Here is a 23,271-nt window from a genome sequence, read left to right as displayed (position 1 = left end):
CCTTTTTTAACACTGTTTCTTACATGTGGATTTAAAATATTTTAGTCTAGGTGTGCCTGAGTGGCTCAGTCAGTTGAGCGTCGGACTTCAGCTCAGGTCATATTCTCAGGATTCCTGAATTTGAGCCCCATGTCTAGTTCTGTGCTGACAATATGAAGCCTGGAGCCTGCTTCGGACTCTGTGTCTCCATCTCTCTCTGCCCCTCCCCTGCTTGCACTCTCTCTCTCTCTCACAAAAATAAATAAACATTAAAAAATAGTAATAATTTAAAAAATCTTGTCGTCAATGAAAAAGGGAGTATTTTCTGGTATGTAAAAATATCTGTCAGCTCTTGTCCTGTTAGGCTATCAAAATACAGTAGGAAAGAAGTGAAGAAATGTACCCACCCATATGATCTTTCTTAGCATTTTATCTCCTGAATAATTAAAAGATTGTTTTGTCAGCGATTGAGACAAAGTTTGTATGTGAAGAGAAGAGAGAATTTCATTTTCCAACTCTACTGCTTACTTATCAGCTTTCATATAGGAAATTTGCAAAATAATATTTGAATACATGGTTGCACATCAGGTTCTTTGTGATTTGGGATGCTTACTCTCCCCTTTTAAGTGTCCATAAAGACCATCTTTCATAGGGGCCACAATAGAGGGGAGGAGAAGCATATAATTGATGGAGGAAATAACTGGACTGTGTCTTTTTACCCTATGAATTGATTTCCTCTCCCTATTTATCACAATGCTATGAAAGACTAGGAGCCAGAGATATGAGCAGAAAGAGAGAAAAACTCATTTGTCAGCCTCTTTCACAATGTTGAGGTGCTTATTCATTTTTCTCAAGTATTAAACTAAAAAGGAGAGACTATCATTCCTTGCAACTCACTCCACCCCCATATTCCGCCCCACCAGAAAATCTTATGAACAGAGAGCCTCCATCATTACACACACACACACACACACACACACACACACACACACACAGCAAATTATGTTGCACTATAGGGTGATTCCCTACCCTCCAAAGCTGACTGGCACAAAGACCTTAAAGGAGCAGGTGAACTCAAACAACTCTTTGCCAATGGGATGGGATTTGGTAACTGAGTGCAAGTTGCTTCCTCACGTAGACTTATTAGTTTTTTCTCTACTCTTGGAATCTGTAGTATGTTCTGTGTAAAGGGGCAGTTAGTTCCTACCTCTGCTGTAAAGATGCCTTAATTAAAACTCTGAATCAACTCTTGCCGGGGGAAGAAAATGGAAGTCTAGCCTGGAGTTGGAACAGAGAAGCATGTGGTTTAGTTGGAATGTTTCTCACCATTAAGCTAGAGGTAGAAAAGCGGAGGAAGTAGCAAGTCTTAGAAGGGCGAGGGAGATTTCCAGGTCTGCCTTTCTCCCCATGTTCCTTTCCCTATGTCTTTGTGCCCTTCATTCTTAAATTGAGCCTAATGGTAGAGATAAAGGGAGGACAAAGCCCAGTGGGTAGGTTAAAGAGAGCCCTCCACTGTATCTCCCCAAGGCCATTTGCAGTGCATTTCTAGAAAGGTCAAATAGAAAAGTCTCCTCTGGGGTGTGCATGAAGACTCTTTCTTTCTAGAAATCCATGTCTCAGGATATGACGTTTGGTTTTGCAGATGTGTTTATAGAAAAGTCCCTACCATAAGAGCTGTCTAAAGCCATTACACTGTTTCTTTCCCTCCATGAGGTATTTATTCTTTGGACCCACCATCCTAGGTTTTGGGGAAGAAGGTAAATGGAATTTTGGAATGTAACTCCCAAGGACATCACCTTAGCTTGCAGAGCTGAAAGAAAATTTCCACTGCAATTCAAATGATGCTAGAAGCCATCTGGATGGCTCAGGAAGAGACCACTCATTCTCTGACATGGGCTACACAGTCCATGGGATGATGCCCTTTGAGCATTTAAATAGATGGTATGTGGGTCTCCAACTCCTTTGTGCTCCTTCTCTTGGCCCATACTTGTTAGGAGTGGACTGTGCTTCATAATTCTCAGTTGGAACCAACAGTAATTGACCCTAAGTCACAACCGGTCATGGTCTCTGGATTGCCTGTAAGTCCATAATTTAAAAGCATATTCTTTCAGTAATTGTCTAAGGTATATATGTAAATGGCATACCTGTATCTGGATGGAAAGCACTTCTAAACTGTTGAAGCAGGTAACTTCAATATTACTGATCTCCACTTGAGTGTCTTCAATTCAACCCCAACTTGGTGAGGTGCATTTTAGCCAGGATTGTGTTTTGTGATCATCATGGGGATGACAATGATAATGGTCATCATTATTATACATTAAGAATGTCTTACTACTTTACAGTGGCTCATGTTTATTAAGCATTTACCAGTCTCTAGTTCTAAGAAACTTCTACATAACTCATTGAATCTTCACAACTGCTCCCTAATATTGATCTTTTTATCATCATCTTATTTAAAAAAAAAAAGGAAACATAAGCACAGAGAGGTTAAGTAACTTATCCAAGAGCACACAGCCAAGAAGTGTGGAGCAAGGATTCAACTGCAAGCAATTAAACTCCAGACCATGGGCTCTTAAACAATGTGCTGTGAGGTTACCCCCAGAGAAGCTAAATCCTCCACTCAAAAGCATCTGAGGAATTTTGGAATGTAACTCCCAAGGACATCACCTAAGCTCACTGAGGATATGCTACAAAATAAATTTCAGAAAGCTGAGTTCTGGCCGTGCCTCACCAGATAACATGTGGAAACATGTGTTTCATGATGAACTCATTTTATCATGATTAGGTCAGGAATTCTATCCCAGGAAGAAGAAACTGTTAAGCAATGGAAGAGTATGGTATAATCAATGAGAGAAATAGAGAAAAAAGAAGAACATAGCTGGCGATCAAGATCGCATTTTTACGAAGGAATAAAGAACCACAGAAGCAAGTTATGTTTTGTTGTTTGTAGCTGGATACATCACTGTCGCAAAAGGTCTGCAGACTAAAACCTAACGTCAGGATCATACCATCCCTGTCCTCACTCAGCGGGAAGCAGCCACAGAAACAAGGAAGGCGGTGGCAAAAAGGCAGATAAGGACTGAAAAGTCATACCAGACTGGGACTTAGTTCTCAGTTCTGTACTGTCATTGACGCTTCGAAGGAGAGCAGGGATGAAGTTCTGAGGCACTGAGTCACCCAGTCCCAGCTTCCCACCTTGGCTGAGTCTCTGATGTGACTTTGACAAGTTATTTCAATGCCATAGAAGGGAAGATGTTTGCACGCAACTCAGGCTACTGTTTGAAGATTAGAGTAGTCACAGTACTGTACACATGGAGTCTGGTACAGAGCAAGGGTTCAGTTACCTTGGCCTTCAAGTGATTCCTGACTCTTTTCTATCCCATCCCACAACTGGATGATTGCAAAAACCTCTTAACTGGTCTCCTGCCCCTTCCCTTGCTGCTTCTAGACAATTCTGAGAAGAATCACTGCATTCCATTAAAGTATTAGAACATATCACTCCTGCTCAAAGCTCCAGTGGTTTCCCATCTACAAAGACTTAGAGTACACCCCCCACCATCATTACCCCTTTCTTGCTGGTTTTAACTCTTACAACTGGCACCGCACCATCCCATCCTCCCTATCACCAACAAAGATTCTTCCAGTGACCAAATCCTAGCCAGCTTCTTGGGAGCCCTTTCTCAACTATCTCTCAACTTTGACCTATAAAAATTTGAACAAATGCTAGCATAGCTTCTACCAGCTCAAGGCCACCTCCTTAGCATGGCCCCAGTTCCCTTAAAGTGTCTGCCTGAGAAAACTCAGGATTGCCAGGGGAATAGACAATACCCAAAGATAGGGACCTTGTCCCTCAGTCTCTCTGGGGAGTGGCTGGGCCTAAATCTGATACATGTCAGTTAGCAAATCTAGTGGGTTTGACATGGATCAAACCCATTTCCTGCTTTTGGTAATCTTTCACTTCCCTGATCTGAGGCCCCACACCCCCTTGTCTATTCCCTCATTCTCCCATTAAAATGCCCACCACCTCTGTACAAAATGAAATTGAGTTCAGTTCATGGAGGACTTTCTTTTCGATCACCATAGTATATTACTTATTAAACTCTGTCTTTGCCTCCTTAGCCAGTGTCAGGTTTCTGCCTTGTCTTCCCTCAGGTCTTTGCCAAGAAGCCCACCTCTCAAGGAGCTCTGCCTGACCATGCCCAGAACTGCCTTTCCTCCTCCTTGTTTTATTCCTTTTCTTCCTAACACCCACCCCCATTGGGCACACTGGGTGGATTTTACTTATTTATTCAGAGTGGATCTCCCTCACTAGACTGCAGGCTCCGTGAAGACCCAAATTTTCTCATAATGATATGCCCCATGCCATTCTACAGCCTGGCACACAGTAAGCCCTTGATAAATGTTTGTGAAATAAAGAAGTCAATCTGTATCAGCAACTGTCATTCTTCAATAAACATGGTTGTTAAATAGCAATAAGTAATGAACCGGCCAATAAAGCAATTCAGTCAAAATGGAACAAATCTGAGGTGAGGGCAGACGCAAAGAACACCCACTAACAGAAAGGATCAGAAAGCCATTAGGGACATACAGGAATGTCTGAAGGAAGAAGCAATACCAAAGAAGATTGTCGTCTGCAAAACCAGTCACTGCATGAAGACAGTATTAGTCCCTCATAATTGTAACGGCAGTGGGAAAGATTGCACATGGATCGGAAAATGTTTTTCTAGTGTTTCTAACCACATTTTTTGAAGTTGCTATTCTGAAAAACCTCTATTTGCCTGCATTCACAAGAGGTGATTTTACTCTCTCCTTGGGTACAGAAAAGTCCCAGAAGACAATGGTCCTCCCTGTGACATCCAGAGTAAAAGTAATTCGGCCAACTTGTTTGGGTCATTTCCACAATGAACTGAGTAAAACGGCATTAGTTATGACCCACACAACAGCTTAGCATGGGTGAACCATGGGGTGAAAGTATGAACATTCTGCAGTGAAGCAAGTGGCGTTGATTCTGACACCAGGAAGGCATATGGGTGACCTGTAAGGTAGAGACAAGAGCGCCTGTCACAGGAAAGGTGTTTCCCGCTGAAAATGGAGATGAGACCAGGAACCCAAGGAAGTCAGGATGAACCTAATGGCAGCTCGATCTTCTTATTCAAACATAATTCATTCGAGAAATCTCCATTTCTCAAAGAACTGAAATCCTTGTCGGAACTGTCGCTCTGACCTCAGGGGTTAGTGACACACCGCGTGCCTACTCCCATATTGCCCTCACACTTCTGGGATCCCACATCATCCCGGCTGGCTGCCCCCCTCCGTCCCCAGATGCACTACACAGCACCTATTTAACGCACAGGGGTGTTGTCAGGCATAATGACAAGCCGTCTGAATAATGACATCGGTTGGAGGGTGTAAATGAGACAGCTGCCTGCCCCTCTCCCACAACGTGAAAGTTGAGACAGCACACAGCTTTGAAGCTGCAGACTGAGGCTGGCACACATCTCCACGGCCGCCATCAGCTCCCCTTTTCACCTATCAGGTGGCACCTGACCTCCCACCTGTCACCAAGGCTCATTTGCAACAACGAACTCCTGGCCTAAACATTCTCGACATAGGAAGGCCCGGCCCTTGGAGGCCCAGATATGGAAATCCCATCCCTCCAAAACCAGCAAAGCACCCTTCAAAGGGGGTAGAAAGGCTGCCTGCGCTGTCCCTTCTGGGTCCCGGCAGCTCCTGTTCCTCTTGGAGCCGGGCGTGGTCGCCGTGGTTCTCTGTGCCTCGGAGCCTGAACACCACGACTGCAGACACCCCCACTCCTGCTCTCCCAGCGATGAGCTATTTATAACTGCAGGAGCCAGGCTTGCACGGAGCAGTGTGACACTTCCAGAAAGTCACATTGCTATTTTAGCAATATCTTGCCAAAGAGCTCCAACAGAGTGTCCTCCTCAGGTTTGGGGGAGGGAGTACCAGGGGGGTCGTGAAAGGGATCACGAAGAGGAAGACTATAATTTGGTTTTGTGTGTTCGTTTTTTTTTTTTTTTTTTTTTAGAAATCTTCGAGGGAATCTCCGCCCCCCCCCCACCCGCCCCCACCCAGCTGTCTTGATTAGTGGCTGTGAGTATGCTGGTCAGATCTGGGCATTAATGACGGCTAATTTGCCCGAGGTTGGTGCAGCCCAGGCAGCAGACTCTGCACGACCAGCTTTGGCTGCCATATGGGCGGAAGCAGCTGTTTCAATTACTTTCAGTGCCCAGATGTGTCAGACGAGCCATCAGTCCTCTGCGGGGTACATCAGCCACACGGCGGCTAATTGCTTCAATCGCTGTGGAGCTGTGGAAACGGGTTTGGGGGACAGCCCAGCGCTGGCTGTCGCGGGGCTCACAAGGCTAGCGAGCGGTGACGCGGCGGCTAGGCCTCAGTCCCGATGGGCCGGCCTCCACGACGCCGGGCCGGCTGACCATGTCTTTGGCAGGTGCACTGCACCGCGAGGACAGAGAGGCAGGTACCATTTCATCCTGGGTTTCCGTGAGTCTCCCTCCCCCCAGACCCAGGAGCCAATGGCATGTGGGGCTCTCCTCTGTGGATACCAAAGAAATCAAAAAGATGTGATTTCAATTAATAAGCAATCCAGGGTTGGTCATTGAAATCTGAGGCTTCAAAGCGCCTTTTGAAAGGTTAGCATCCCCCCACCCCCACCCCGGGCACCCAGAGAGTGATCAATGAATCAATGGGTGAGTTCTGTTTCCTGGTGGATCAGATTGAGGCTAGAGGGGAAGAGAAAGGAAAGGTCAGCCACCACCCGTCCTCCACTACACTCTCCTTGGCAGAAACAAATGTCAGGCAGAGATGTGTCTTCCCATCCTCTGGAGCAGGAGTGGTGGAGGAGAAAGCGGTGGATAAATACAAAGCTGTTATCATCATAATAATACATCTATTTAGGAAAAGAATAAACATTTGTTTTGTGCTAATTCTATGGTAATCAGGGTGATTGTACTGTACTTAGCTACTGCATGTTGCCATGGTTATTCCAAGCAGTGTGTGGTTATTAATGGCCTAGAATAATCCATGGGGCTCAGTTTGAGACCCTTCATCAGAACCTGAGTATTAACTCCCCTGTTAACATCTCAAACCATTTCGGGGCTCAAAACAAGTTTGCTTTCTCTCAGCTTTATATTAATAAAGGCGGCATCTAATCTGTCTTATGAGATGGTTGGGTCCCTTCCTTCCCGTTGCTTCTCTCGGAAAACACCTTTGTACCATGGGTCTTCGACATAATTAATGGAGCTCAGCATTTTTCGAATTGATCTCCTGATGAATACACATTAATGCAGTTTAGCAAAACATTCATTGAAGGAATTCAATTCGCAGCCTGGGTTTAAGAACTGGTCTGGAGTCGCCAGGGTGTGGAGACTGAAAACGAATTATCTCAAGCACACAAAACCAGAGTTTAAACCAAAATTTAGGCCCTCACACCTCTCTGCTCAAGTCACATCTCTGGGCTGTGTCCCCTTGATTCTGTAACACAGTGACTGATTCCTCTTCTCAGACATTCAAAGCAAGTCACAGTAGACTTTTGTTATTGGTGGTAGCAGTGGGGAGAGGTCTCTTTCTATAGGTGTTTAAGTTGATAATCATCGAGAACTATGTTTCCTTTTGTTTTTTAAAGTTTATTTATTTTGAGAAAGAGCCAGAGAGTGCTGGGCTGGGGCACAGAGAGAGAGAGAATCCCAAGCAGGCTCTGCACAGAGAACATGGAGGCCAATGTAGGCCTAGAACCCATGAACCATGAGACAATGACCCAAGCCAAAATCAAGTCAGATGCTTAAAGGACTGAACCACCCAAGCACCCCAAGAACTATGTTCCATAAGAGAAAGAACAGAACTCTGGGTGACTGAGCACAAATGAGCACTGACTAAACTACATGAGATCATGAGTCTCAGCAGAACTGTATCAGCTCTGCTAAAATCAGGAAGATGGGAGGCACTTCAGCCCCCTGTTGCTGCCTCACAAAACTACCTCGAAATTCAGTGACATCAAACCAGAATGACTTCCCATTTGTCGTGCTTCTGTGGTTGTCCAGACACTGCTCTGCTCCCTTCAGGAACTGGCATTTGGCTGGCACTGGGCTGGGCAATAAGGTCTTCAAACAGACCTCCGGCACCCACCTTGGACTTGGCACTCACCATCATGGGGACAGGGTTCTCTGGGGCATGACCTCTCCCTCGAGGTGGCCTCTCTCCAGCAAGGAGGCCCTGTCACCCTTGTTGACAACCTCATTCCAAGACAGCCACGTCAGAATCCTCTAACGCTCAGTTCCAGGCCTGGAGCCAGTCCGAGGGCCAGTCCAGGTTCAAGGCATGAGGAAGGACACTCCAGATCTTCAGAGAAAGGCTTGCATGCAAGAGCCAGAGGGCTGGGGGAGAGGTTGTGGTGGCTTCTTTGAAGTTCCCACAGTGTATGTGTTTAGGGTGCAGGTATGCTAACAGGTGAGGAGTAAGGTATTCTATTTGAAATAACTAAATACGTTGGATTGTCCTTATATTAATTTCATGCAATTTTTACAAAAAGAAAGCCCTTTGAATTCATAGTATTATCCTCTGTTTTGTTAAAATACATAAAGTCTCCGATAAACTGAAAAACGTGGGTTTTCTTTTTAAATCTGTCTGCTGAAAACTGCCAAGTTGTATTGATTAGAATATTTCCCATGTCTTTTGTCCGCCCTTGAATGGTCTGCATTAAAAAGCATCATTTGCTAAGAGAGACCCACAATTGTCATTCACAGGTGAGTAGAGGAAGAAATTCCCCTCTCAATCCCCATCTGCTCAGCCCTAGGGGAGTTGAATGTCCCTCATCCATGCTCTGGGGGCCCTTTCCTTGAGACACGCCCACACTCTCCCGGGAAAACGCCACCTCCACCTGACTGTGGAGGAAAGCCATGGAGGAGGAATGGCCTCGCACACATCAAAGCTACACCCACCCGGGGGTTCACTGTCACTGACATGAGGATTCTTCTGGGAGATGACGTGCCTCTCCACAGCCAGGAAAGCAAAGCTGATGAAGCAATCTAGCTCTGGACTAAGTCAACTTGAAACTTTGAAACAGACAGAATCCAAAGGTAACAACCCAAACACTGGGGATGTTTATCCAAGGCTGAACATTAGACTCACCTGGGAAGCGTTAAAATATAAAGCCAGTTGCTGGGGTCCCAGGCCAGGCCAATTAAATCAGAATCTCTGGGGGCGCTTGGGGGACTCAGTCAGTTCCGTGACCGACTTCAGCACAGGTCGTGATCTCACAGTTCATGGGTTTGAGCCCCACAATGGGCTCCGTGCTGACAGTTCGGAGCTTGGAGCCGGCTTCAGATTCTGTGTCTCCCTCTCTCTCTCTCTGCCCCACCCCTGCTCATGCTCTATCTCTCTCAGTCTCTCAAAAATGAATAAACATTAAAAATAAATTTAAAAAAGGAATCTCTGGGTGGGGGGCATACAGTACTGATAGTATTGAAGAGCTCTTTAGAAAAAATTAGAGGAGAGGCCCTGGGTGGCTCAGTTGGTTAGGTGACCGACTGGCTCAGGTCATGATCTCACCTGCATTTGTGGGATCAAGCCCTGCATCCAGCTCTGTGCTGACAGCTCAGAGCCTGGAACCTGCTTCCAATCCTGTGTCTCCCTCTCTTTCTGCTCCTCCCCTGCTTTCTCTCTCTTTCTGTCTCCTCAACAGTAAATAAACTTTTTTAAAAATTTTTTAAAAAGAAGAAATTATAGGAAAGAATGATGACTCTGTCCATCATTTTAACTTTTAATAAAATAGCAAAAGATTTTATGAGATCTGTTTATATCTCAGCATTCTCTTTTATTATTTATAATAGTTATGCACAAGGGGCACCTGGGTGGCTCAGTCAGTTGTGTGTCAGACTTCGGCTGAGGTCATAATCTCACATGAGTTCGAGCCCCACATCGGGCTCACGGCTCTCACCTCTGAGCCCACTTAGCATCATCTGTCCCCTCCCTCTGCCTCTCCCCCACTCATACTCACTTGCGCTCTCTTACTCTCTCTCTCAAAATAGGAATAAATATTTTAAACATAGTTATACACAATAGGTAACACTTATTGATTGCTGACTCTGTGCTAGGCATTATACTCAGTGCTTTAAATATCTTGTCACCACTTAACACCTCTATGAGCTAAATACTGGGGTTACCCCCATTTTCCAGATGAAGAAACTGTAGTAGTGAATGGTTAGTTTAAATGCCCCCTGTCTCTCTCCAAATGAACAGAGGTCCCAGATGTGGACCCAGTATTTACTCCACAGTGTACACTCATTCTTGAGCTTTTTATTTTAAGAAAGTTGAATGTCGGCAGGCCGTTATACAAAAATAACAAAGAGAGGGGCCATGTGCCCTTTATCCAGCTTTCCCCAATGGTAGGTGGTTACATGTTATGGTAAAATATCATCACCAAGAAATGGATACAACACATTGATACCAATAAAACCAGTTGACCATATTCAGATTTCACCAGCCTTACATACCCTTGTGTGTGTGTGTGTGTACATGTGTATTAGTTTGGTGCAATATTAGCTCATGTATGGATACATATGACCACAGTCACAACATAGAATAGTTCTATTAACAGTAGCTTTTATGCTGTCATTTGTAGAGAGTCACCTCATTCTCTCTCTCGGCTCTCTAAACCCTGGACAACCACAACCATTAATAATATCTTCTTATCTCAAAGTTTTTCATTTCAAAAATGTTATACAAACAGAATTCTGCAATAAGTAACCTTTTGGGACCGGCTGTTTTCACTCTGTAATTCCCTTGTGATTCACTCATGCCGTTGCTTGTATCAATAATTTGTTCATTTTTCTCCTTCCATGGTCTGATTGTGCCGGTTTGTTTAATCATTCACTGTCAAAGAACATTTGAGTGATTTCCAGCTTTGGTCTATTATGAAGAAAGCTGCTATGAATATTCACGCACAGGTTTTGATGTGGCATAAATTTTCACTTCTCTGGGGTAAATGCCGAGTGTGCAATTGCTGAGTCATGTGGTGAACACATGTTTCCTTTTTTAAGAAACTAACAAACGCTTTTCCAGAATGGCTATACCGTTTTCCACTCCTACCACCAATGTATGAGGGATGCAGTTTGTCCACATTTTCACCAGCATTTGGTGTTATTATTATTTTTTTTTAATTTTAGTCTTTCCGAGAGGTGCTTTGTATCTTCTCAGTGTGGTTTGAATTTGCATTTCCCTAATGGCTAAAGTCGTTCAACAGCTTTGCTGGGCTTGTCTGCCATTTGCATCTCCCCTTCCATGGATTATCTGTTTCTGTCCTTTGTGCATTTTCTGATTGGATTCTTTGTTTTGTTTATAGTTGAGTTTTGATGGCTCTTTAATTATATCTCAATATAAGTCCTCTGTTGCAATGTGACTTGAAAATATTTTCTCCCAGTCTGTAGTTTATCTTTTCAGCCTTTTTTGTGGGTTTTCCATACAGCAGATTTTTTTTGATGATTCTAATTTTATCAACATCTTTTATGAGTCAAGCTTTTGTTATCATACAAGATACAAATTTAAAGGTGTGACTTTGCTCAGATTACTTAAATTCTCTAGACTTCAGATTCTTTTCCTCCCTAAATTATCTATTTGTGTTTCCTCACTAGAATGAAAACATTTGACAGAGGGTCTCACACACCATGTTTACTGTTGTAACCCCAGCACCTGGAATACTGGGAGGTGTAAGCTCTCTGCTCAAAAATGTGGGTCAGATGAACAAGTAAACGTATACTATATCTTGCTTCCTAGAGATTCACGATGCCCAGTATCCCAAACATTCTGGAAAGTCCTACTTATGCTTTTTAAAATCGGTGCTGCCCAAATTTGACAACTTATCATTTTTAGTGGAAAAAAAATTTAAGATACTAATATTCTAAAGAACTAAAGTTTGCTGGAAATCAGTTTGAGAAACATTGGACTGTTATCTTCCCATTTTACAGGTGAATGAATAAACTGAGCCTCTAAGGAATCCAGAGGTACAAGCAGGGCTGCCCCTCCATTCCCTGTTTAGGATACATTGGCTCCATCACCTCCCCATGATGCGTGGTTTGAAAATCTTTAGGGCTAACGGAAGTGGACACTGATCTTTATCTTTAGATTTTTGGATAATGAGGTCGAAAGCACAGGATGGGTGACATTAAATGAAATTAACAATTATACATAAAATTATGGTTCAGTGCTTGTCACATTATATGCTCTAAGTACATGAGACAGAACATGTCAAAGAATATCTTCCCTTGCTCTATTTATTTCTTATTAGCATTCATCATATTTATAGCTCCCAATTCACAAAGCTCTCCCACTCTTTGAAACTCAGAACAAGCCCTAAGTAAAGTAATTTTTCTTACTACATAGATAAGGACACTGAGGCACAGAGCTCTAAAGGGCTTTTTCCATGTTTGCTTACATAGTAGGTCACCCAGTTTTTGTGACCCATAGCTAACATTGTTTTCATGGCACACATTCCTTCTTTTAACTCCCTGTAGAATTAAATAACTAACTGAATTTTAACAGTCACTTCCTCAGTAAGACATAGTCTCAATTCCAAAGAGTACGTACTGGAATACGATCTTCCTCTCTAATATTTTTTTTCTCTCACAAATGAATACTGGAAAACTAACATATTCTGTGATTAACATTTGACAACTTGAAGCTCTACAAGAGATGGCCTGGTTTATTTTTAAATTTCCTTTTTAAAAATCCTACCGAAAGTATCTATTTCTCTGACTTATTTGTACAGCTGTAATTGACTACTTTTCCATGGCTCAGTTTATGGTGGCCAAAGATGTCCCACCAAGAAACACATCACTAGAAGTGAGGGACATGCAGTCCCCAGAAGGAAAGGGATAATGTACCTGAAGAAGATGAGACCACAAATAAATCAGTGAATTAAATTAAATTAAAAATTTTTACCATGATCGTGTACTCAGGTTCCCACTAGACATGCGTCCATCTTCTCATATACATGGTCTCTTTTAACAATGTCCTGGCCTGACTTCAGCATTATATGCAGGCGTATTTTCCCTTTTTTCCAAATATTGGATAATTTTTCTTAATATCATGTACTACCACAAATGCATTTATCTTGTGCCCTTCCAAATAGGAATGATCTAAATGCAAAATAGCTAGTTCCTCCAGAGGCTATGTCCTAGACCACTCTTTCCTCTCAGCGGTATTTCTATTCCTTGTACAGTTTAATCTTAGTCAATCAACATATCGCCCCTTATGCATCTGAAATGTAGGCTCTAAATTTTAAATTCATAAGCCCAGAGCACTTGATATACAATGGTGATGGAAAAACAGACATAACTTCAGTAAAAATCTCATTTGGCAAAAGAGAAAAGTAGAAACTGGACATAGTATTTACCGTTATACTGCACACCATTTCCTTCCAGTTAGTCATGTAAAGAGCAAATATATGTTCATAAAAAGGCTTTGGGTGTCCACTAGTTGATTTACTTTCTTAATAGTGAAATGAATTCTCTCCTCAGCCCAGCTGGCTTCCCCATCCTTTGGCCAGCATGACATTGTCCTCATTCAATGTCTTGCGTAGGCAAACACTGAAACAAGAATGGAGGCACACATGGGTGGCTCAGTTGGTTAAACGTCTTATTTTGGCTCAGAACATAGTTTCACAGTTCCTGAGTTCAAGCCCCGCATTGAGCTCACTGCTGTCAGTGCAGAGCCCACTTCAGATCCCCTTTCTCCCTCTCTCTCTGCCCCTGCCCCACTCACTCTTCCTCTCTCAAAAGGAAAATGGAAATACCCTTCCAGAAAGGAGTGTGCTCTCTTAGCATTGTATTTACAGCTGGAGTAGGTACAGGTGTCCAAGATAGATTTAAGGAATGGTGTATAGTGGAATCCCCAGATCACCAGTATCTGAATCCATGAAGGGTAAAAATTATAAAAATATATTATTGGGCCTCAGCTCAGCCCAACTAAATGTTTAAGTGTGGGGTTTAGCAAGTGACCTTTTAACATGATCCTTGATATGCAGTAAAATTTGAGTACTACTGTCAGGATTAATCAATCACACTGCTTCTGACTAAACCTTAGTCATGTGTGTATCAGTTTGAAAATGATAATGTTTCTAAGCTTGCCAATAATCAGTAGTACATATGTATATATGCATATATATATATAGTATATAGTTTCATATAGCTCATATGAGGATCATCAGTGTACTATATAGCCCAGCTATACGCTTTAAATCTGAATTTTTACATTTTAATTTTAGTTTCTTAGTGCCAGACTTAGAGACTCTGCTTTGGGACATAATTGAAAAAAATAAAAACAAAGACAAAACTCCAGAGTACCCCAAGAGAGCTGATGCAGGTTGGTAAGAGTCCTCAGGAGTCCCTATAAGGCAAGGGATTAATGAGACTAGGCAGTTGTATGAGACAGTATTTTCTGTAATTCTTCTGGTTCTTCTGGAATATCTCTATTCAAAATGAAAGATTGTAAAGATTCCATATCAGTGTTCTAGAATTAGGGTTAGGCAAAATTTTGCTCATCTTCTACAAAGACCATGAACTACACACAAAGTGTTTTACTTCATACAAACACTAAATTTTTTTTAAATTTATTTTTGAGACACAGAGAGAGACAGTGAGAGCAGGGGAGGGTCAGAGAGAGAGACACACACACAGAATCTGAAACAGGCTCCAGGCTCTGAGCTAGCTGTCAGCACAAAGCCTGATGTGGGGCTCAAACCCACAAACCATGAGATCATGACCTGAGCCAAAGCCAGACACTTAACTGACTGAGCCACCCAGGTGCCCCGAAATCCTATATTTTGATAACAAAAATAAAGTCTGATACTTGCAAACAAATAAAAGACATAAAGTGATTTTCATTATCAAGTTAGGGACTATCTACCAAGCTCATATGAGGATCATCAGGCCATTCGCTATTGCTTAGGGCCAAGATATTTTGCCCTAATATTTAAAAACTAGTGTTCATTTGTAGAAAACTGGTAAACTATAAACAATTTTTGTCCCATGTCTTGTGAATAATGATTCAATAGTAATGAAGATGGTTTCCATCTTTTAGTGAGGAAATGCTTTCTGTTCAGTGCAAAATGACCCTAAGGTTGTAGTGTAATTGCTGTGTGGACATCAACCATCTAACCTTAGCAATATTATGTCCAGAATTTGTTTTCCTTTGCCTAACTATATATGTATCATTTTCTCTTGTCTTTCTCTGAAAGGAGAAAACTTTGATACATGATCACAGTGTATTTAAATTAAAGGTACATGTTTTGAAATCTTGAAAGTTATGCTTTTGGACTACTTACACCAGCCTCTCTCCTCCCTGTTTTCTCTCCAGGAAAGCCAGCCTCATTGCAGCTCTGTTGCAGCACCTATGAAAGGCCGGGAGTCACTGGCACGCTCAATATCTCCATGTTTTTATACCAAGTTGCCTAAAGCTACAGACTATGTGGGCATATGGTCTGAGTCCCAAGAGACCACGGGCAATACTTGAACCAACTGCTTAGCTGTGGCATAATGAAGACAAAGCTCACTTCCCAGCATGAAACAGAAGGATTCTTACTGCACCGCACCCCACCTGAACCTAACTAATTCCACATGTTAGGGGCTGTCACATAAAAGATCTCACTTTGATCTTTGATAGGACTCAGTTTTATCAGTGAAAAACAAAAACAAAAACAACCCAACCAACTACAGCCATATTAAGGAGATTGGCTCAGGAAAATCAAACATGGCCTATCCCAATAGTAGGACGCAGCTTCGTTTTAGGAGCAAATGGGAAAAGACAAAAGTCATTTCACTGTTCTTACTTACTCCACTCCTCTGGCATGCCACTATTCTTCTCACCTCTGTAGAAAGCTTTCTCCATAAGATGGCCTCCAGTCAGAGAAGGATGACTCTCTTTCAGAGTTCCAGTTAAAAACAAACAAACAAACAAAATCGAACAAAACAAAACAACACCACCAACAACGAAAACAATGTCAGGGGAGGCCTTTATTTGGCTTGGGTAAGGGTCCTTCCTACTCTTGTCTATGTCCAATGTGGCAAAGGTTTGCATGGTCACATGCAAACCCTAGGTCCTATATAACTGTCTGGCTAAAATGTGGGGGCCATCATTACCAAAGAAGCCAAAGGAAGGTCAGAGGAAGCAAGAGGTGTCCACTGGAGGAGAGGTGAGTAAGAACAAGGATAACATACAATCTGGGACATGAGGGCAGGTTTAAAGGAATTGAGCGTACTTAGTCATCAGGGGCAAGCTGCATGAGGAAAACATCAAGTCCACAGTGAGTAGTTTGGGGCTCTAGTCTCACCATACACACAGCTTGGGGACCTGAGGCCACTGCTTCTCCAAACCTCAGAGTCTTCATCTGAAAGCATCAATAAGGATCTCTCCCAGGCAGTGCTCTTGACAGGATTCAGAAGACAATTTGGGCACCACATCAAGCATGCACCTTGCACACCTCACATTCACTAAATAGAAGCAGCTATTTCATCTAGAAAAGAAAAAGCTCAGGGAGGGAGATATGAGAACTGCCTTCACATTTTTAAAAGCCTGTCATATGCACGGAGGTTTCAACTTTTTCTGTGTACTCTGGAGCATAGAAATTCTGTCAAGAAGTTACAACGCAGTGAGTTTTACTTCAATGAAAGGGGGGAAAAAAAGCCCAGAATGAAAGCATAAATGAACTGGGGGGAACGGAGTAAATTTCTCCAAAAAATTTTTTTCCCAAGCAAATTGTGGTTTTTCTTTTCCAGAGATAATATCAAGAATTTGCGAGTCATTTGGAGGTTAGCTTAGAGGGCATTGTCAATGCCTCCCACCTCTGACTGTCTATGCTTCTCGCACCAGGGAGTGGACAGCATTCCATCCCCAAAGCCAGAAGTGACACTTCCAAATCCAGATGACATGTCACACTCATGTGCATCTTCAATCACCATGCTGTGGATTGCAGAAAATGCAACTCCATTGTCCAGAGCTACTTTACAGTATGAAAAGCAGTGAGTTATAATTTATATCTCTTTCTGTGACCAGAAAGTTATAATTTACCTTACAATATGAAAAAGAACAAACATGCATTGTTTAGAAACAAATCTGCTACATCCTTCCTCCTTCAAGATTACTACTCATTCCAAGGCATTCTATTTTTCATTTAAATTCCCATTTCCCAGATTATTAATATGATTAACCGTCTTTGGTAATGTGCATTAAAGAAAAGCTTTTCCCAGAGAATGAATTAGTCCTCCATCTACTCCAAAGATCTGGAGGATGAGGAGTAGAAGAAGAACTAAGGACAATAAGAGGAGATTATGGTAGACTGGAATCTGGGGTCAATGGCCTTGAATGTGGTGAAAGAGGACACCGGGCACAATTCATAATGATTCCAGTGGAAATTTACCACATGCCTTTTCTTTACTCATTCTTCATCCAGTACCAGAAACATTCTTTTGGAACCTATATAATTTTGGAACCCTAGTATAATTTATTTGACCCCCAGCCTTCTTCCTCAGTGATACTTCCCAGGAGAATTTCAGCAAGAAGCACAGAGAACCTCGGCCTCTGATCTTGGTTGTCTATTAACTGAGAGTCTGGAAATGATGGTGACTACATCACACTTTTAATATGTTGATATCAATACTACCATTCCAATATGATACCTTATAACTTCACAGTGCTAACATAATTCTTTTGCCCTCATTTGCAATCACTACTGGCTGGCTACCTAATTCTTATGTGTTACTGTCAGTGGAAACAATGGTGCACCCATGTGTTCTTTATTTTAAAGAATAACAAAAGGTATAGAATTTCTAAGGTTGTCCTGTTCTAAATGACTTTTTTTGTTTTTTACAAATGTCAATTCATTTTGAGAGAGTGAGAGCATGCACACAAGACAGGGAGGGGCAGAGAGAGACAGAGAGAGAGAGAGAGAGAATCCCAAGAAGGCTCGGTGCTGACAGATGTGGCTCTTGACCTCATGAACCATGAGATAATGCCTGAGCCAAAATCAAGAGTCGGAGATCATGACCTGTGCTGAAATCAAGAGTTGGATGCCTGAGCCACCCAGGGTGCCCCACAAATGGCTTTATTCTCTCTGAAATAGCTGTATAGTTATTCCAGCTCCAGCCTCCAGCTCATTGTCTGGTGGCTAAGTGTCTAGGTAGACAGGTGTCTTGTTCTTGTTGGGTGTTCAAAGCAACTAACTCAGTCTCAGGTATTCTGAACACATAGTCTTCCAGCCTGAAATATATGTAAAACTTCCTTTAAGGATCTTGCTGCGAAGATAATAAAAAGACTACTCAGTGGTAGAACCTCTAATAACACCAACACTAAATGGCCATTTTTTTCCACAAGTTTGCTTGAATGTGTTATGCTGGAACAGCAAGTCTATGTAACATTTTGCAAAGAGACAAAGGAGTGGGAAGTAAAGGGAAGAGAGTAGAAGAAATAGCAGATTTCCATGTGACATTTGTATGTGATAAAGCAAGTAAACTAGATCAACATAGTGCAAAGTGTTTTAAAGTGTATTGCAATTTAGTGAAGGAAGGTTAGCTTTTTCAACAAATGGAGCAGAAACAAATGATATCCACAGGCAAGAAAATAATAATAATAAATGTCAACCTAAATCTCACCTCTATACAAAAATTAACTTAAAATGCATCACAGGGTCCTTTGTGGTCCCAGATAGATTTTAAGATTGCATGAAATGTATGGATTGCTTTGGGTATTATAGACATTTTAATAATGTTTTTTCTTCCAATCCATGAGTATGGAGTGTTTTTTTTTTTTATTTCTTTGTGTCCCTTCAATTTATTTAAGAAATGTTCTCTTGTTTTCAGAGTATAGATCTTTTATCTCTGGTTAGGTTTATTCCTAGGTATCTTATGGTTTTTGGTGTAATTGTAAATGGGATCAGTTTCTTGATTTCTTTTTCTGCTGTTTCATTATCGGTGTACAGAAATGCAACAAATTTCTCTATGTTGATTTTATCCTGTGCCTTTGCTGAGTTCATGTACTCGTTTTAGCAATTTTTTAGCGAAGTCTTTCAGGTTTTCTATGTTGAGTGTCATGCCATCTGCAAATAGTGGAAGTTTGACTTTTTCCTTGCCAATTTGGATGCCTTTTGTTTCTTTTTGCTGTCTGATTGCTGAGGTTAAGACTTTCAGTACTTAAGTAGTAATGGTGACTGTGGACATCCTTGTCTTCTTCCTGACCATAGAAAAAAAGCTCTCAGTGTTTCACCATTGAGGATGATACTAGCTGTGTGTCATTCATGTATGGCCATTATAATGTTGAGCTATGTTCCATCTATACCTACTGTGCTGAGGGAAACAAACCATAAGAGACTTTTAATGATAGAGAACAAACAAAGTTGATAAAGGGAGGGGGGATAGGCTAGATGAGTGATGGATATTAAGGAGGGCATTTGTTACGGTGAGCACTGGGTATTGTATGTAAGTAACAGATCTCTGAATTCTACGGAAACCAATATTGCACTATATGGGAATTAATTAGACTTTAAATAATTTTTTTAAAAAATACATCATAGACTTCATAGTAAAACATAAAATTTTTAGAAAAAAATAAAAATGTTTGTGATATAGAACTACACAAACTGCTCTTAGTCTTGGTACCAAAAGCACAATCTATAAAAAAAAAATTGATGGATTGGTCTTCATTAAAAGTAAAAACTTCTTGGGGCGCCTGGGTGGCTCAGTCGGTTAAGCATCCAACTTTGGCTCAGGTCATAATCTTATAGTTCATGGATTCAAGCCCTGCATCAGGCTCTGAACTGATAGCTCAGAGCCTGGAGCCTGCTTTGAATTCTCTCTCTCTCTTTCTCTCTCTCTCTCTCTCTCTCTGACCCCCCACTCACACTCTGTCTCTCAAAAATGAATAAACATTAAAAAAATGTTTTAAAGTAAAAATTGCCCAATGTAAGACCCTGCTAAGAGTATGAAAAGATAAGCTACTGAGTAGGAGACAATATTTGCAAACCACATATCCAACAAAGGACTTGTACTGAGACCATATAAAGAACTCTCAAAACTCAATAGTAGGAACAAACAAAATAAAACAAGCAAAAATATCCAGTTAAAAACTAGGCCCAGGACATGGGCAGACATTTTACTAAAGAAGATATACTGATGGGAAACAAGCACATGATAAGATGCTTAAAATCATTAGCCATTAGGGAAGTGCAAATTAAAACCTGAAATGTCACTACATATCTACCAGAATGGATAAATAAAATAAAATAAAATAAAATAAAATAAAATAAAATAAACATCATATGGGTGGTGGGAAATGTAAAATGGTAGAGTTACTTTGGACAAGACTTTGGTAGTTTCTTATAAAACTAAACATATACTTACCATAAAACCTAGCAATGACCCAGAGAAATAAAAACTTGTATTACATAAATAGTTGTTCATTGATGTCTATTCATGTATGAGATTTATTCATTAATGTCAGAAACAAATGTCCTTTAATGAATGAAAGGTTAAACAAGCAGTGGTATATCCATTCAGTGGAATACTACACCGCCATAAAAAGGAAACAAGCTAATGATATGGGCCACAATGTGGATGAAGCACAAGGGAAAGATAGTGAGTGAAAAAAGCCTATTCCCAGAAGTTGCATACTGGATAATTCCATTCACAGAATGTTCTTGAAATGACAAAATGAAGGAGATGGAGAACAGATCAGTGGGTGCCAGGATTGGAGTAGATGGGATGACAGTGATGGAGGCTATGTGAAAGGACAGATGGAGGGACCCGTATGATGCAATTCTTCTGTATCTCGATGGAGGTGGTGGTCACACGAATCTACACAGGTAATAAAACTGCATTGAACTACGTGCACACACACACACACACACATACGCACACAAAGAGTGCTTATAAAACTAAGGAAATACCTGGTGGATTTCTAATATACTGATTGTGATATTGCCCTGTGGTTATACAAGATGTTATCCATGGAGGAAACTGGGTGATATGTATATAGGATCTCTTTGTATTATATCTTCTGCCTGCAGGTGCATATGCAATTTTTTCATAATAAAACGTTTAAAAATGCATCAGAATATGAGTACTATGTGTGAGCCATTGCATGCTTCATAAAAAGGTTTTAAATATGTGGGTTTGCCACTTCCCTATTCTCCTCCTGTGATCTGATCATTGCCTCTTGAGTATTAGTGTGTCCTCTACCCCCACCCCACCACCAAGAATACTCTTCTCTCAAATCTTTGCCTTTCAGTGTTCTGTGGCTCTGTGAGTCTCTCTCCTGCCCTAATTTCTCCAAGTGTAAAGAGATGGGGTGGAGGCCTTCCTGGTGTTAAGGTCAGTTCCGTGCCACATCAGCCTGAATGAACTGTAGCAAAATTCTGTATTCTATTCTTAATGCAAACCCATGATTCTTGAAGCACAGCCCCAGTGGCGTGGAAAGAGGATTGTAGCCTCAGCCACATTCTCTGTCCAGAAACACGATTTTCCCACACAGATCAGTTTTTTTTTGTATTTGAGCTTTGGTTACCCATTTTGGACTTTCTCCTGGGGAAAGAGGGTCCCTGTGACATTTCAGAGAGTGTATTACTGTCCTCAGAGAAGCTTTATCAGTATTGATCTTCAAAACGACAAGCTGTCTAAATATTTACTCTTCTCTTCCAGAAGGTTCCTTACCTCTACACATTTGCCTCTCCTTCCCTGCTGTCTTCAGAAGTGTATAGGCTGTATAGCATTGTTAAGACAAATACATATTCTAGTGCCCTACATGAGTCTAGTGGAGAAAGCAATGTTATGGTACATTCTAGACACAGAGGATCTCAGAAAACTAAGTGGGATTTGTTCTCAAGCTATAATAATAATTGTAATAATTTGGGAGTGCCCAGAATTGCCGCCAAATTCCTAGTTGAAAAACAAGCCAAACCTCCAAAGCCAATTCAGATCTCCAACAGCCCTTCTAGACCTGAACAAAAAGAGTTTGTTACTCTCCAAATAGACAAGCAAAAAGCTGCCGTTCACCTGACTGCAGATATTCTATATTACTGTGGCCTCAGGCCCTCTGAACAATTTGCCAAAGCTCAGTCTGGTGTTAGGACTTGTCCGGGCAAGCTCCCTGCCTTGCTTCTGACCTCCTTCCAATTTTCCAAGGGTCAGCTTCTCCAGAAAAGCTCTGGGTACCTTCACAACATGGAGCCTGGGCCAATTTAACCCTGTTGCAAGAGGGGTTCCTATTCTTTCCTCTCTTGTCTCATGCCTTTGTCCTAGGAGTGATTTCTTCCTCGGATGATCATCAACAGGAATATTTATCCCCTTCAGAGCAAACACTACTCCGACAAATCACCCTGAGGTCTATGTTACGTGCTAAGCCATGGTATTGTTTATTGACTTTTAAGAATCAATGTAATTTCAACACAGATTGGGGGATTGGAGGATGTTAGCAAATGAAGAAATGAGCAAAGTTGCAGATAAGAGAAGCTGTCTGATCCACATGCATTTGTGTATGCACGGGGCTAAAAAGATGAAATTTCCAAAGGATATGAGACCAGAGGGGAAAGATCTTGAATGTCATGGTAAGGAGCCGGTACCTCAGTTATTTTGCATCTCTGGAAAAGACATAAAACAAATGGGCTGAACTGTAAAGAGCCCCCTGCTTTAACTGTCCCTCCAATGCCGTTCCCAGAGCTCAGCTGTAAGAGTCGATACTGATTTTTTAAATTAGGAGAGATAAATAGGCTTTGCTAATGTCTGCGTTTTTTTTTATTTAGATATACTTGAGCCTTACTCTTAGAAAACTGAACGTGGCCTTGAAGAGAAACTTACACCAAGGACAGAATGATAAATAGGGCAAACCCACTCTCCAAGCTTAGGAATACAATTCAACAACAAAAAATCTGTCAAGCCTCCAGAAAACCAGGTGATAAAGGAAGATTGTCAGTAAAAAGGATTCAAGTGACAGTAGAACGTTTTCTAGCTCTGGTGCCTGGGGATGAGGGAAAACTGCCTTTGCTGACAAATGAGAACCTTGTCCATATGGGGCCTCAGCTCCCGGGGTCTCCTGACAGCTCATACCATGTTATTCTCTTTATTAAAAGTTCTTAATCAAATGTTGGATGGAATGTAATTTTATAATTTTATTTTAAATTTCTGTAGAAAACTTCTCAGATAAATGAACTTACGAACGGGTGGGGTGGGGAAGACCCCTCGTCAGGTCAAGTGGGACAAAGATAGGTTGACAAAGTCA

The 23,271-nt window shown here is 41.6% G+C and overlaps 2 long non-coding RNA genes across 2 annotated transcripts in view; one reads left to right on the top strand and one right to left on the bottom strand.

Annotated features, from left to right (window-relative positions):
• Positions 1-15,416, top strand: part of LOC115302693 — a 24,877-nt gene extending 9,461 nt beyond the window's left edge. Inside the window, exon 3 of the long non-coding RNA XR_003913593.1 lies at positions 15,367-15,416. This is a non-coding gene — a long non-coding RNA (uncharacterized LOC115302693). The remainder of the gene's footprint in view (positions 1-15,366) is intronic.
• The window catches only part of LOC115302692, a 23,382-nt gene extending 111 nt beyond the window's left edge, over positions 1-23,271 (bottom strand). The window contains exons 1-2 of the long non-coding RNA XR_003913592.1: positions 23,207-23,271; positions 15,335-15,400 (exon numbers count right to left, since the gene is read on the bottom strand). This is a non-coding gene — a long non-coding RNA (uncharacterized LOC115302692). The remainder of the gene's footprint in view (positions 1-15,334; positions 15,401-23,206) is intronic.

Source organism: Suricata suricatta, chromosome 9, assembly GCF_006229205.1.
Source record: "Suricata suricatta isolate VVHF042 chromosome 9, meerkat_22Aug2017_6uvM2_HiC, whole genome shotgun sequence".
Classification (NCBI taxonomy): Eukaryota; Metazoa; Chordata; class Mammalia; order Carnivora; family Herpestidae; genus Suricata; species Suricata suricatta.
Note: the sequence above shows the minus strand (reverse complement) of the source record. Positions and strands in the feature narration are given on the sequence as shown.